Source organism: Brassica rapa, chromosome A06, assembly GCF_000309985.2.
Source record: "Brassica rapa cultivar Chiifu-401-42 chromosome A06, CAAS_Brap_v3.01, whole genome shotgun sequence".
NCBI classification, from domain to species: Eukaryota; Viridiplantae; Streptophyta; class Magnoliopsida; order Brassicales; family Brassicaceae; genus Brassica; species Brassica rapa.
This window is the reverse complement of record NC_024800.2, coordinates 19,922,924-19,937,669: the sequence shown is the minus strand read 5'-3', so window position 1 is coordinate 19,937,669 and position 14,746 is coordinate 19,922,924. Positions and strand designations below refer to the sequence as shown.

Sequence of the window (14,746 nt, the reverse complement as noted above, 5' to 3'; positions counted from 1 at the left end):
AGAATTTGTTTTTGTAAGAACAACTTTAGAAACACAAGAAGTTTCGTTAAAAAAGAAAAGAAACACACGAAGTTACGACTATTCTATTTTTGTTTGTTTCATCGTCCGTTAGTGACTAGCAATTGCAGCATGTAGAAGATCATTATTAGATGGATTAGTATCAAAAGGTTCAACATTCAAAACCACCAAACATTCAAAACCACAGAAAACAAAAACGTTCGATCATGTACGATTGTTCTTTTCATTGTCTTTTTGAAAATTTTCTGAATAAAGGCACGGAGATAAACACATGAAAAGCCGAGCCACCTAGTTGGATCACCCTAAATATCCGTGTTTGTTTCTAGCCGTTCCTTTTTCTTCTTTCGTTAGTTGCTTTTCACCTAAAATATTTCATTTTTTTTATAACCGTAGTATAATCCTTTTTGTTTAAAAGAAAATAAACACTATAGAAAACTCTAAAAAAAATTTATTCAAAATATAGTACAAAAATCAAAATAATTCTACTAAAAAGATCAAAGATATTATACCCTTATGGTAAACTAATTTAGACTCATAATTTAAATTTGAGAAGTAGAATTGAAAAATAGAATTAATGATTTTAAATAATAATCGTACTTTTTGAAAATGAAAAATATAATTTTATTTAAACATATATTCATATTTAATTATATATCAATAAAGTAGGAGATTAAGAGATTTAATGAAAAATATTTTATGAATTTTTTTTAATTTATAGTTTCTTTATCTCTTTAATGAAAGTTTTTTTGGTCACTTTTGTTTTGGAACATGACATTTTCTTTCTTATGTGTTTTTTTATCAAAGAGCATGTTTTAAATTTTTAGGAAAATTTTCCACAAAAACTTTGTGTCAAATAAATACTTATTCTGTGTGAAACTACGTGATGTTTAAAAAAATGATATTTCAAAATAAATGGTATTTTATATTTCAATGTAACTCTTAACTTTATCAAAAAAATTGTAACCAATGATATTTTATAACTTGATTGAATATTTTTATTATATTTTCATTTTTATTTAGTCAAACACTTTATTTCTATTTAATGATACATTTTAAGTAAAAACCAGTGTTTTTAATAGTTGTGCAATTAATCTAAAATTACATATATTTTGGAACAAAGAGTATAAGGAAAATTTTGTTAGAATGATGAGATATGTAACAAAGCTCGATTGATCTTCTTAGGCGATGTTTTCACTTATCTATTGATCTTCTTTGACAAAATTCATATATTGTACTACATCTGAAATTCATATAATATGTCTATATCTAAACATGAATTTGTAAGAGTAACTAAAATTTTGTTAAAAACTAACAAAATAAAGAAATAAATTGAAATGTCAGACAAGAGAGGAAGTGGAGAGATGCACATGGGATTCTGTTCAGCGAGTTTCAGAAAATATTTGTTTTCTGAGGTCTTTATCTCCATGCGGCGATCCGTACCCTAACCACCGAACTTCAAGACGTTTTAGCCGTAGACGTGTTAGATTTGTAGGAGATCTTCTCTTATCGAACCTATTCTTGATGTTGGATTCTAGAGAAAGCCAAAAAAAGACAAAAGGTAGGGTAGGGCACGCCTATTAGCCAGTGGACCCCGAGAGACTTTTGCATTCTCCCTTTCAGACAAAGACATTGGTGGCGAGGCATGTGATGTAGGACCTAGTTTACATCGAACACGTCGCGTCACCGTGTATGTCACACGTATATCTCGCAAAGTCCTCTCCGGCTATTTCTTTTCATCCTGTTGTTCTTAGATAAAAATTTACACAGTTATGGTTATAATATACACGTGCATGTAATCATTCACCGCCGTCAAAAAGTTATTTTCTGGTCACCAAAAGAAGTTTCTTTGAACATAAGAAGTTGGCTCCTCATTGGGAAAATGGCATGTTTAGACCCCAACAATTTACGTCGTACTTTTTTAGATCTAAACAAAATATAAATGTAAAATCATTTTTGAATTGAGATTTTTAAAAAAATTTCGACCCAAACTTGACTCTGTAACATGAAATTCTATCTTGACTAACTTATCGTTAGTCAACCGTTAGACCATGCTTAGTCGGATAAAGAAAAAGTGATGATTTCAATCCATATAATTTCAGGTCTAAAAAGGCATGACCGAGATTGTACGGATTGAAATCAACACTTTTTCTTTATCCGACTAAGCATGGTTTAACGGTTGACTAACGATAACTTAGTCAAGGTAGGATTTCATGTTACGGAGTCAAGTTTGGGTCGAAATTTTTTAAAAAATCTCAGTTCAGAAATGATTTCGCACTTATGTTTTATTTAGATCTAAAAAAGACATGACGCAAATTGTTGGGGTCTAAAAAAGCCCTTTTTCCGCACCTCATTAATGATAAGTAATATGAAAGCTAAATTGAGTCTAATTTGTAATTTGATATAACTCACAGTAAAAATTATATTGCATAAACTGTGTAAAATTTACCGTAAAATTAAGAATTAAGATTTTATTAAAATTTATAACTGATAATTTTTTTGATAAATAAGTTGTAGCATAAATCTTCAATAATATAACTGAATATAAAAACACATAAATAGAGAAATATTTTCTAAGAATAAATAAACCATTAAGCTATTTTAAAAGTAAATAAAAATAAAAATTATTTTAAGTAAGTATAAATATTTTGAAAATTAATTTTCAACATATATTATTTTCTAAATATTATAGTCACTAATAATACTATTTATTCTAATATCAGTAATAAACTAAATTAAATAATAAGATGAAACAATTTCGAACTAACAGAAACTACACTCTGGGCCGAGACACAAATTTTAAATGAACAAAAGACGGTACCACATTTAGAGGTTACGATTCTTCCGTCAATTTCTGGAAGATAGTGTTTCACAGATGGATCCTGGAAAGATGAGGATATTTTCTCCGGTCAAGGCTAGTTTAGTACTTTAGAAGGATTTGAGCGGTTGATGGGGGCAAGGAATGTTCGGGCAACTCTTTCTTTCCTCTTCATGCAGAGATGGAAGCTCTATTATGGGCTATAGAATGTATGAGAAACTTATGACAATTTCATGTTACGTTTGCAATGGATTGTTTTCAAATGGTGAAGATGGTTTCGGAACCAGAAGAATGACCAGCTTTTGCAAGTTATTTGGAAGATATTAAGAGCCTGGAAGAAAGTTTCATCCGATCAGAGATTATTATCTGGATATGTGCCACGAAGCAAACGTCTTTCGTCGTTCACATGGATCAATATCTACTGGTGTGGTTCACATAGTTAGTAAGAATCTGTAAAGTTGATGACAAAAATAAAATAAAAAATAATAGGATGAACTTTAATTTTTTTTTTTAAACAATACTAGCAAACAAATTTAGGGTCAGTTCCTGAGTTATTCATTTGTATGTTCTATGGTTCAGTTCTGCCAGAATATCATATTTATCTATTTTCAAAGAGTTTTGGAGTTACTTTGTTAGAGCCGTCAAGGTCAATTCGGTGGTTTTTCAGGGTTTCTTTAGAACTTATGGCAAAGTGGGGGTTTACTTTACTTTGTTAATCCCGTACCAGTGTAGAATTCTCCCTATGATAGTTTAGATTTCAAATCATGTTCCGTCTGTTTGAATTGAGTATGTTTGAATCTTGATTGGTAGTTAATTCATTCATTGTAAACCGGAACTAGGGGACTAGAGGATTCAACCATTGATTGGACTGTGTGATGTTAAGTGATGTTATATATATGTATACATAGTTATGAGTAGGGACTATGTGCAAGGGCGGAGGTTCAAAGATGTTTGGGCTAGCGACCCTACTGTGTTGTGCGGGCGGGGGCTTATAGACGTATGGGCTAACGACGCTACTTATGAGAGGCGTGTGGTGCAGAGACGTTTATACCATCGACGCTACTGGGTAGGGGGGGTACAGAGACATAATGTATTAGCGACGATGCGTATTTATATATCTGTATAAGGAGAATGCGGGGTGTGTGGTCTAGTTATGCACTATCAGTGCATTGTATGTTATGTGTGATGCTTTAGGCATCTTGGTTGTTCATGTTAGAGCTAAACTTCCATAGTGGAAGTTTTATTTATTCATGTCAGTGGTTTGCGTCTTTAGCATCCCATACCTCACTCGGTGATTTCCATCTTACTCATCCCTCTTTTCTTCCTCTTTCAAGTGAGATTAACGAGCATAAGTTCTTGCTATCAGACTGGTGTATTTGAGTGTTTTGTTTTTTTTTTCTTTTTCAGACTTGTGATTTTTATGTTTTTATCGATATTTTCGAAATTTATCTCTTTTATTGGATTATAGTTTTTGGAGACGAAATATGAGAACTAATAAATGAAGATTTCAAGAATATTATTTATTATTTTATTTTAAAGAATACATGTGTTACATTTTCTTATAAATGTTCATAAATAGTTTCAAACAAAAATAAACTTAGATATTGCTATAATTGTGGAATTGTAACCATAAATAATATTAAAATCTTACAAAGCAAACAAATTGTTTTTGCAAACGTAAATTGATACATGGGGTTTTGAAAACTCATTATTTTCATTTGTATTTTTAGACAGAAAAATAATTAAATTTGTAACTCAATTTCAAAAACATGAAATTTTGGTTGATGTTGGTTTAAATTTTGAGTTAATAAATTCACAAAGAATCTAAGTCAAAATTGTAACTCAACTATAACACATGTTAAATCAAACTTAAAAAAAGTTGAATCTGTAATATTTTTGAGTTATCAGTTATTTAAACTTTTAACTCAAGGTAAATTATAACACATGTTACCAATCAAAACCGTTATTATTACAAAAAAATTATTACAGAGAATAAAGTGTGTAAAATTTTACAGTATACAAAGTAATGAAGCTCCTTCGTTAGAGGAACTGAGAAAAGATGTTGGCCAACAAGAGCAATAGCAAGAAAAATAAATTTCGGGTAAGTGCAAGATAAAATTGATAAAGTGTTAACGATCTATTAATAAACAAAAAAAAAAACTGTAAATCAGAGCTGTTTAACAAACAAATATATATTTTTAGAATTTATAGACTAATCAAAAGCTCTTCAACAAACAAATAAATAGCTCTTAAAATGAATCCTTAAGTAAGAGATAGAGATTGGGTTATTTGATATAGTTATCTTTAAGTAGAGATTTGGTTACCTCTTAATGTGAATATCTTTCGTAAAAAAATGTATTATTGGTAACCAATTGGTTATTGCCGTAATAATTATTTATATTAATTATGTTAACTATATTTTATATTGGTTTTCTTTTTGTTTTCAATAAGCAATTCGATTTGCATGGCCAGCTAGTGGACCGATTCAATTAAACAACTTGATTAAAAAAATTAACTCTTTCTTTTTTTTTGAAATTTTAGTCTTCATTTTTCCTACGTCAACAAATCATCCCTTGTTTCGGGATTAAAAACTGTAGTCATGTCATATTAAATATTTTTAGGAAAGAGTAAAATTCCCTAAAAATATGAAGAAATAAAGTTGTTCACGTAGACTTCCACTACCATTCATCTTTTAACCCAGCATATGCGCACTGCAATGATTAAAACAAATTGAAGTAATGATAAATCGTAGCCATAATTGGCTGTCTGATAACTAGTAATAATTTAGATTAGAAGCTATGGAATAATCGATCATTAGCTAATACTTGGGGTGACATGCTCCACTTTGTCTAAGGTCATCTCCAACCCAACTCCAAAACACTATTTTAGTGTGATTTTGACACTAAAACCTTCTCCAACCCAACACTAAAAATTACACTATTTTAGTGCAACACTATAATTTCACACCAAATTTGGTGTGACACTATTCACCACACTAAAACACTATTCACTCCACTAAAACACTATTCACTTAATTTATTAATAAAGTAGACAATTAAATAAATGACAAATAAAAATATAAATACATATAATATTATAAAATAGCTTTTAGTGTGAAATTTGGTGTTATGGTTGGAGAAGAACTTTTTTTTAGTGCTGAAATTACACTAAAATAGTGTGGTTTTGACACTATAATAGTGTTATGGGTTGGAGATGCTCTAAACAATGCTGGCATTGTAGTATTTAGGGCATCTTTGCCTTTTCTCCCACTTTTGTCGTCTTATCATTGATGTTCCGCAATATACACCCGTCTATTCATCTATCTTGCCTAATTGAAGTTTCTAGAATGCTATTCAAGGCTTCCAATGGTAAAAGCAGTTCAAGCAGGACAGATCAAGCAGATCATGCAGATCAATTAGGATAAGTGCAGATCAAGCAGGACAAGTGCAGATCAAGCGGATCATGCAGGAGAGAACCAGAACAAATAATTTATTATAACTTATGAATGACAAAATCAATTTAAAACTATAGATCATATATTAAAACAATAAAAATGACACTTAGATATCTAAACAAATATCTTAGATGTTATAGGATCGGTCGAAATGCTTGTAAATGTTTTATAAGATACTTATACTTCTTTTATTTTCTTATTTATAAAAATTAAAAATTATATGACAAAAAAATAATAAGTAGAGAATGATAATTTTGTATTGTTAAAGTTGTAAATAAAATAAAATAAAAATATTGTATTCATAACTAGATAAATATATTTTTAAAGTTATGTGTTGTAACAAAGTTATTTATTGATCAAACAAAAAAAAAAACAGATCAACACCACCAAATGTTGGCGGGTAAGATCTGCATGCAGATCTCCTGCTTTTTCAACAAAAAGACAAAAAATATTGAACTGCATATAGATCTCCTGCTTGAACTGCTTTTGTAAATAGAAAATGGTGAATGGTGAATGGTGAATGCAGAGCGGGAGAAATGCATATGCAGGAGATATGCACTTGTCCCGCTCCTCCATTCGGACACTCAGTTGACCCCAAACAAAACCTATGCTTTTACAATTTGTATTTATGTATGCTATTTTTTGCTATTGTATATTGCATGCAGCATGTCCAGCTATAGTACGCAGCCATACATCCCACCAGACCACCACTTATTGGTTAGCAGTAATACTTTTTTAACAAAAGATATGATTAACTTACTAACTTTAATCTCGACGCATATGACAAAATCTTTGATACGCCATTATCTTTACATAAGCGTATTTTATTTATATTCTCATTTACTGTAATATTGTTTAGCTCAACGGGATGCTTCTTAGTAAAATTCAATTATTAATAACTTCATTTTATGTACATAAAGTAGCTTTTCCCTTGTATTTGTTTAGTTTACAGGAATTATAGGTTACAGTAGTCTAGAAATTCGATACTTATTAACTAATGTTAAGATCCTTAATGACAACTAACGGCTGAAGCATATAAGATGTCGTTCGTTTGCTCATCCAGGTGATCCATCTGGATGAAAATGCAAATTGATGTTCGTTTTGTACATTATAATGCTACATTCAGATAACTCAGCTGAATTTTTAAAAATTTATCTCAAATTCTCACCCAAATGAGGGTGAGTCTTGGTGGTGCATCTAGATGCATCTAATTCAGTCCAAAATGATAAATGAAAAAATATTTTTTAAATCAAAATATTATTTTCAAACCAAAAATTCTATATTTTTCCATTTACATGATTCTGCCAGAACGAAAAATGCATTTTCTCCCCAAAACTGAAAAACATTTTTTTTTGCCAAAACCACAAAAATACATTTTTTCGCAAAAAAATGTAAAAATGCACATTTCAATAAAACGTACTTTTCGGCCAAACCAGTAAAATCGCAATTTTCGGCCAAAACGATAAAAAACATTTTCCTGCCAAAAACGTAAAACCGTACAAAACTGAAAAACATATTTTCCCGCTAAAAATGTAAAAACACACTTTGTCGCCAAAATCATAAAAATGCATTTTCATCAAAACCGAAAAAATGCATTTTCCCGCTAAAACCGGAAAAACACATTTCACCAGCAAAAACGCAAAAACATATGTTTCCGTAAAAATAGCAAAAACACATTTTCCCGCCAAAACCAGAAAACAACATTTTCCGCCAAAAAACGCATGTTCCGGCCAAATCTGGAAAACCACATTTTTCCACCAAAAAGGTCAAAATGCATGTTCCCACCAAAACCAGGAAAACTTATTTTCTCGCCAAAAATGCAACAAAAGCATTTTCCCACCAAAAATGCATTTTCCCGCCTAACCCGGAAAATGCATTTTTCCGCCAAAAAAGCAAAAACACATTTTCCAGCCAAAAACACATTTTACCACCAAAACCGCAAAAATGCATTTTTCCGCCAAAATCGCCAAAACAAAAAAAAAATTCCGCCAAAATCGCGAAAAAAAACTTTTTCCCGCAAAACCGCAAAAAAACACTTTTACGTCAAAAACACATTTTCCGCCGAAACCGCAGAAAATATTTCCCACCAAAACCACAAAACGCACTTTTCCCACTAAAACCACAAAAAAATATTTTCTGCCAAACCCGTAAAAACGTATTTTCCCGCCAAAAACCGTAAAAATGCACTTTTTCGTCAAAACACATTTTTCCTCAAAAACTGCAAAAATATTTTCCACCAAAACCGTAAAAATGTTATTTTTTGGCTGAAACGTAAAATAATATATTTTAGTCATTTTATTATCAAGTCCACCTGGATGCAGATGCAAACTAAAAAATGAAAAAACAAACGAACATAGTTACATTCAGATGATTCATCTGAATGCATAGACTAAATGAAAAAACAAACAACATCCAAATGGAGCATCTGGATAAGACATCTAAATGGATTATCTTGATGCACCCTTGAGATGTACAAATGAATAAGGCCTAACTCGCCTTTTAATTTCTTTTGATTAAGAAATAATAGTTAACCAATCCAATGAAGAATAAAAAGTCTCAATGGTTTTGGTACATAATTTCTTTAACTAATAAAAGATAAATAAATAATAAATAGGTAGATGGAGAGATTCTAATTTTGGTCGAGAACTTTGTATAATGCCAACTTGATGCTGCCCAAGTTCCCAACCGTGCATGTGCACTTACACCCGCAGGATATATGCTGTTTCCAGATCTTTATTTTGAAATACATAGCTAATAGAAAACGGAACTTTGTTGGAGATGTCTCTCTCAGCTCTGTTCCCTCTCTAGAATTTTACACAGAGGAGAGAGAAAGCTTGGGTTTTGTTTGTCGGATTCTCTCCGGCTTAATTTTTCCGTTTTCATCGGGATGTTGTTTCTGGGAAGAAGGAGCTTCGCTAGTTCTTCTTCGCCGGCTTATGATTTCCGGGAGGCGGTGGCTCCTTCAACACCGTCATCGCCGGCTTTGTCTTTGGATATCGGAGTGTGTGCGACAGTTTGCTTTGTTTGAGCCTTACGGTGAATTTTATCGGTTTGTGTGGTGTTAAACCGTCAAGTGTCCCATGGTGGCTTTGGATGAGATCTCGGGATTGTCCTCGATCGATCTCTCCTTTGAAATAGTTCGGTGATGAAGATGGGTACGGTGTTTTGATCAGGTGTGTTCCGACAAAACTACTGGCCGCTCTTCATCTTCTCCGGCTTACCTTGGCGTTTGGGGCACTGATGTGGTGATCGGCTGACGCGTGTCTCCGTGAGACGGGGGCCTCAACACGTGGATGGGTTAGAGTTTGGCTGGACGCGTGTACAGTAGTGGCACCGTTCAGTTGATGGGCTTGGGCCTTGGACTTGTTTCGTCTCGCCTTTGTCGGACTTTAGTTGTTTGTTTTGTCGGGCTTTATGTTCTTTTGTAATGGATTTTCTGGGCTTGGTCCATTAATAAAATCAAATAGATGGAAAAAAAAGAAAACGGAACTTTGTTGAATTGGTATTTGATTTGGATTTGATAACTGTCAAAAGCAAATTAATTTCGGACGATTTGATAAAAAAAATTCGGACGATAAACGACAATGTTTTTTTGTCTGAACACCACATCTTTACAACATTTCGTATTGCTGCCGTATATGATGCAGTGAAGATCAAGAAAACGAGATATTTACAACTGTAAGAAATGTTGAATAATAGTATGTGATAGTTAAAAACTTAGTATTTTTGGTAGTTTTAGTGGTCGTGTTAAAGAAATTAATTGTGAAGTTAGTTAGAGTTATTCTTGGGTTCGCCACTTAATAAGCTGAACTTCTAGGTTTACAAACCAATATGATTTTTTTATTTTACATTCGATATTTTTTAGAAAAAGAAACAAAATATTGTCAAATTATATAATATTTTAAAAATAAAAGACAAAAAAGTAAATAAAAAAATATTAGTTACAAAAATAAGATTTTCTTAAAAAAATATTTTTAACTTGGTCAACAAAACACTAAACCTTAAATCTTAAATTCTAAACCCTAAATCTTTACAAAAAAAACATTTTAACGTCGTCAGCAAAGCACTAAACCCTAAATCATAATCTCTAAACCGAAAATCCTAAACCCTAAACCCTTGGATAAATAATAAACTCTAAATCAAAATCACTAAACACTAAAACACTCAAGAGTTTAGGGTTTAGGATTTAGGGTTTAGGGTTTTAGAGTTTAGGATTTACCCAAGGGTTTAGGGTTTAGGATTTAGGGTTTAGAGATTAGGATTTAGGGTTTATTATTTTGCTAATAACGTTAAAAATATATTTTTCTAAAAAAAAATATGTATAATATTTTTTAAAACTTTTTATTTTAAAACATAATATAACTTGACAATATTTTCTTTCCTTTTTTAAAAGATATCGAATTTAAAATAATGAAATCTTATTGGTTGGTGAACCTAGAGGTTCAACCTAGAGGTGAACCCAAGAATGACTCTTTATATTTATGTCCATAGTAGGCCTTGAGATCTTTAAAAGAGGAAGAAATGTAAGTGATTTAGTTAAAATTTTAATTATTTTTTCCCTTTACAAATTTAGGGATATACATCTGTATATTTTTTTTCAAAAAAAAATAGAAACTTAAGAGCATCTCCAACAATGACACCAGCTTTAGTGTTAAAATTACCCTAGATTTGGTGTTCGGTGTTATAATTTTTTTTTGCCATCTCCAACATTGACACCAAAATTTACACCAAAAGGAATATTAAATATTATTTGATGTTTTCATTTTTATTTTTTTATACATATTTTTATTATTTATAATTGATAAATAATTATTTTATCTCATCTATATTATTTTTTATTTTTTCTTACTTGTAAATGATGAATGATAATAGTCATTTAGTAATTTATTTTAAAAATTATAAAAAATTTGTATTTTAATTATGTAAAAAAAATTTTGAAATACAAATAATAGAATATATTAGTGTTTAATTACATATTGGATAGTAATTGAACTATATTATTAAGAAAAACATAATAAAATATACATTTTAAAGATTTGGTGTGATAAATTGTATTAGACCAATTTTGGTGTAACATTGTTTACATTACACCAAATTTGATGAGATGTTATCAGATTTAATGTTTTGTTGGAGATGAAATCACATCAAATCTGGTCTTTTGGTCTCTTGTTAGAGATGACCTAAGAAAATGCTTCATTTAGCTTTATCCATGAGCGGTCCTGGTTGTGCCTAACTAATGCAGACCAATTGAAATTGTTAGCGAAGTTAAAATGGGATGTTAAAACTTCTCGAGATAGTATTTATCAATTTCTTTGGTTTGCTATGCAAATCAACCCCTAACAAATTATATTCCTTATATATTAATTGACAAGTGTTACTAACATCTTTTTGTATACACCTATGATTTTTAGAATCTATATAAAAATAAGTTTGATTCATCTAAACATATATTATACATTTTATTAGTCTGATTATCAAACTGATTAGTTGTGTACAAAAGAATATTCTCAATTATTTCCTTAAATAAAAGCTACAAAATTATCTAATATGATTAACATATTTATGATAATTAATGATTATGAATAATTAAGATTTGATAATAATTTTTGTATCCTCTCTTCTTTTTGTTGAATTCTATATTATTTTACAAAATTAAACAATCACACTAACCATGTAATAAAAAAATTAGATTTTTTTATATGTTATATTTTTTTATTTTTCTAAACGACTATAAATTACTTAGAATGTTTAAAGTCTCACATTGACAATTTTGTCATCAATGGTTTAACTTTTTTTTTTTTGTTATAACAAGATACCAATGATCATAAAATCATATTAATATGAAGTCTTAGTTAGTAGATATGCATATTAACTATATATATGTTCATTTTTATATCGTTTAAATTAAACTTTATACCATATAAAAATACATACATACATTAATTTCTAAATCTGCATTGAAAACGTTTTGAGACATTAATATTTTAATTTTGAAATTCGCGTTGAAAAAATCTCACATTGAAAATTTTGTGATTAATGGTTTAAATTTTTGTGAGAGAAAATATACAAATGTTAATAAAATCACATGAGTAAGAAGTCTCAATAATAAATATTTGTATAAAATATACTATATATCTATATTAATATCATTAAATTTTAATTATATATCATATAAAATAAATAAAATGATTTTTTTTATTCTTATCAAAAAAAAAATTGCCATAAACAAGAAGTATTATTTTTATTTATGTGCTTACTTTAATTTAACTATGTACATAATAAGTAAATGAACCCAAATTAAATTTCAACATCTTAACCTAGTTAAATGTTTATGTTCGGATGGCCGTCGTTGTCACTCACTTTTTCTTTTCTCTCGTGCTAGTATAACTTGATGTAACAAACTGGCTCATTTTTTACGAACTGGATAGCTAACCCACAAATTTCGAAATTAAGTTCAGCCAAACTTTATGATCGAATTAGATTGTATTAGGGCATCTCCATCCCTACTCCATTATTTTCTCTAAAATAGAGTAAAAGTGAATATGGAGTAAGGAATGCTCCAACCCAACTCCATATCTCACTCCATAATGAAATTTACTCCATAAATGGAGTAATTTATTTTTTGTTTGTTCATCACTCCATTATGGAGTGGAAAATGGAGTAGGGTTGGAGCAATTTTACTTCATTTTCACTTTTACTCTATTTTGGAGGAAAAAATGGAGTTTTACATTGGAGATGCTCTTACAGTCGCATGGCGCGGATCTTAAATTTGTATTCTTTAACCCACAAACTTTATAATCTAATTATTCATAAAGTACATCCAGACCAGTTTGTTTGCTATTTTAGTCTACCTCACCTGAACAATGCTAGATATACTTGTGATAATTGTTACTCCCTTTTTCAGAATAATTAGATTATAAAGTTTTTGCACACAATTAAAGAATACAAATTTTTATTTAGTCTATTTCGTTTGTCTAAAAATAATAATAACTAGCTAATTTAATCAATAAAAATCATATTGCATAATACAAATGGTCTTAAACATCAAATTGCATTTACTTTTTTACATTGAAACCATGCATCATCTAAACTGAAACAAATAATTGCTAAAACGCCAACTTAAAGTGAAACAGAATAAGTACATGTTTCTTGTTTTGTACATTGTTTAGATAGATAAATCTAGCTTTGAACATTAACAACATGGGGTGGTGGCGCAGTTGGCTAGCGCGTAGGTCTCATAGCTACTGAGTGATCCTGAGGTCGAGAGTTCGAGCCTCTCTCACCCCAATTATTTTTCATTTAATGTTTTACTATGGCTTAATGGACCTCCTGTTATCTATAAAACCCAAAACCCAACATAGTTCGGAAACATGTTCTCCTTTTATCATGGAGCCGCCACTCTAGTTTGATTAAATTGCCATGCCCATTCTTGTCACAAAAACGCGTGACATCATTATACGCGTTCCGTATATATAACAATGTATAGATTATTCAATAGGTTATAGATTCGGCTGCCTGTGAATAATGATTCTATATTTTCGTGATGCAAGCCCTGTTCGGTACACTGACGCTGCGACCACATCCGGCGAGCAAAATTTACACAACAAAATAGAGAAAAAAAAACGGAGGAAAGTAAATGAAGTGTTGCTGCGTTTACTTTTTACAAGGACTATCGGTATCGTCCGTCAAGCTGTGAAAAATAGCGTCAGATATACAAGAGCAGCGGCTGGTTTTGATGGTGAGAAGTATGGCCGCCAGCGGTGTTCTCCACATAGTTGGGCAAGAATACAGTTATAATTTTGGCGCCACTGCTGACGCAGCATAGTTCGGAAACATGTTCTCCTTTTATCATGGAGCCGCCACTCGTGTTTGATTAAATTGCCATGCCCATTCTTGTCACAAAAACGCGTGACATCATTATACGCGTTCCGTATATATAACAATGTATAGATTATTCAATAGGTTATAGATTCGGCTGCCTGTGAATAATGATTCTATATTTTCGTGATGCAAGCCCTGTTCGGTACACTGACGCTGCGACCACATCCGGCGAGCAAAATTTACACAACAAAATAGAGAAAAAAAAAACGGAGGAAAGTAAATGAAGTGTTGCTGCGTTTACTTTTTACAAGGACTATCGGTATCGTCCGTCAAGCTGTGAAAAATAGCGTCAGATATACAAGAGCAGCGGCTGGTTTTGATGGTGAGAAGTATGGCCGCCAGCGGTGTTCTCCACATAGTTGGGCAAGAATACAGTTATAATTTTGGCGCCACTGCTGACGCAGCATAGTTCGGAAACATGTTCTCCTTTTATCATGGAGCCGCCACTCGTGTTTGATTAAATTGCCATGCCCATTCTTGTCACAAAAACGCGTGACATCATTATACGCGTTCCGTATATATAACAATGTATAGATTATTCAATAGGTTATAGATTCGGCTGCCTGTGAATAATGATT

At 31.0% G+C, this 14,746-nt stretch overlaps 1 long non-coding RNA gene and 1 other non-coding gene across 2 annotated transcripts; one reads left to right on the top strand and one right to left on the bottom strand.

Moving 5' to 3' along the window:
- Positions 1-759: 759 nt before the first annotated feature.
- LOC117125826 lies at positions 760-5,685 on the bottom strand. The gene is made up of 2 exons (XR_004448242.1): positions 2,365-5,685; positions 760-1,885 (listed from the first exon to the last, which is right to left on the bottom strand). It is a non-coding gene; the product is annotated as an uncharacterized LOC117125826 (long non-coding RNA).
- Positions 5,686-13,489: 7,804 nt separating this feature from the next.
- TRNAM-CAU lies at positions 13,490-13,574 on the top strand. Its single transcript is given in 2 exon segments — positions 13,490-13,527; positions 13,539-13,574. It is a non-coding gene; the product is annotated as a tRNA-Met (tRNA).
- The last annotated feature ends 1,172 nt before the right edge of the window (positions 13,575-14,746 follow it).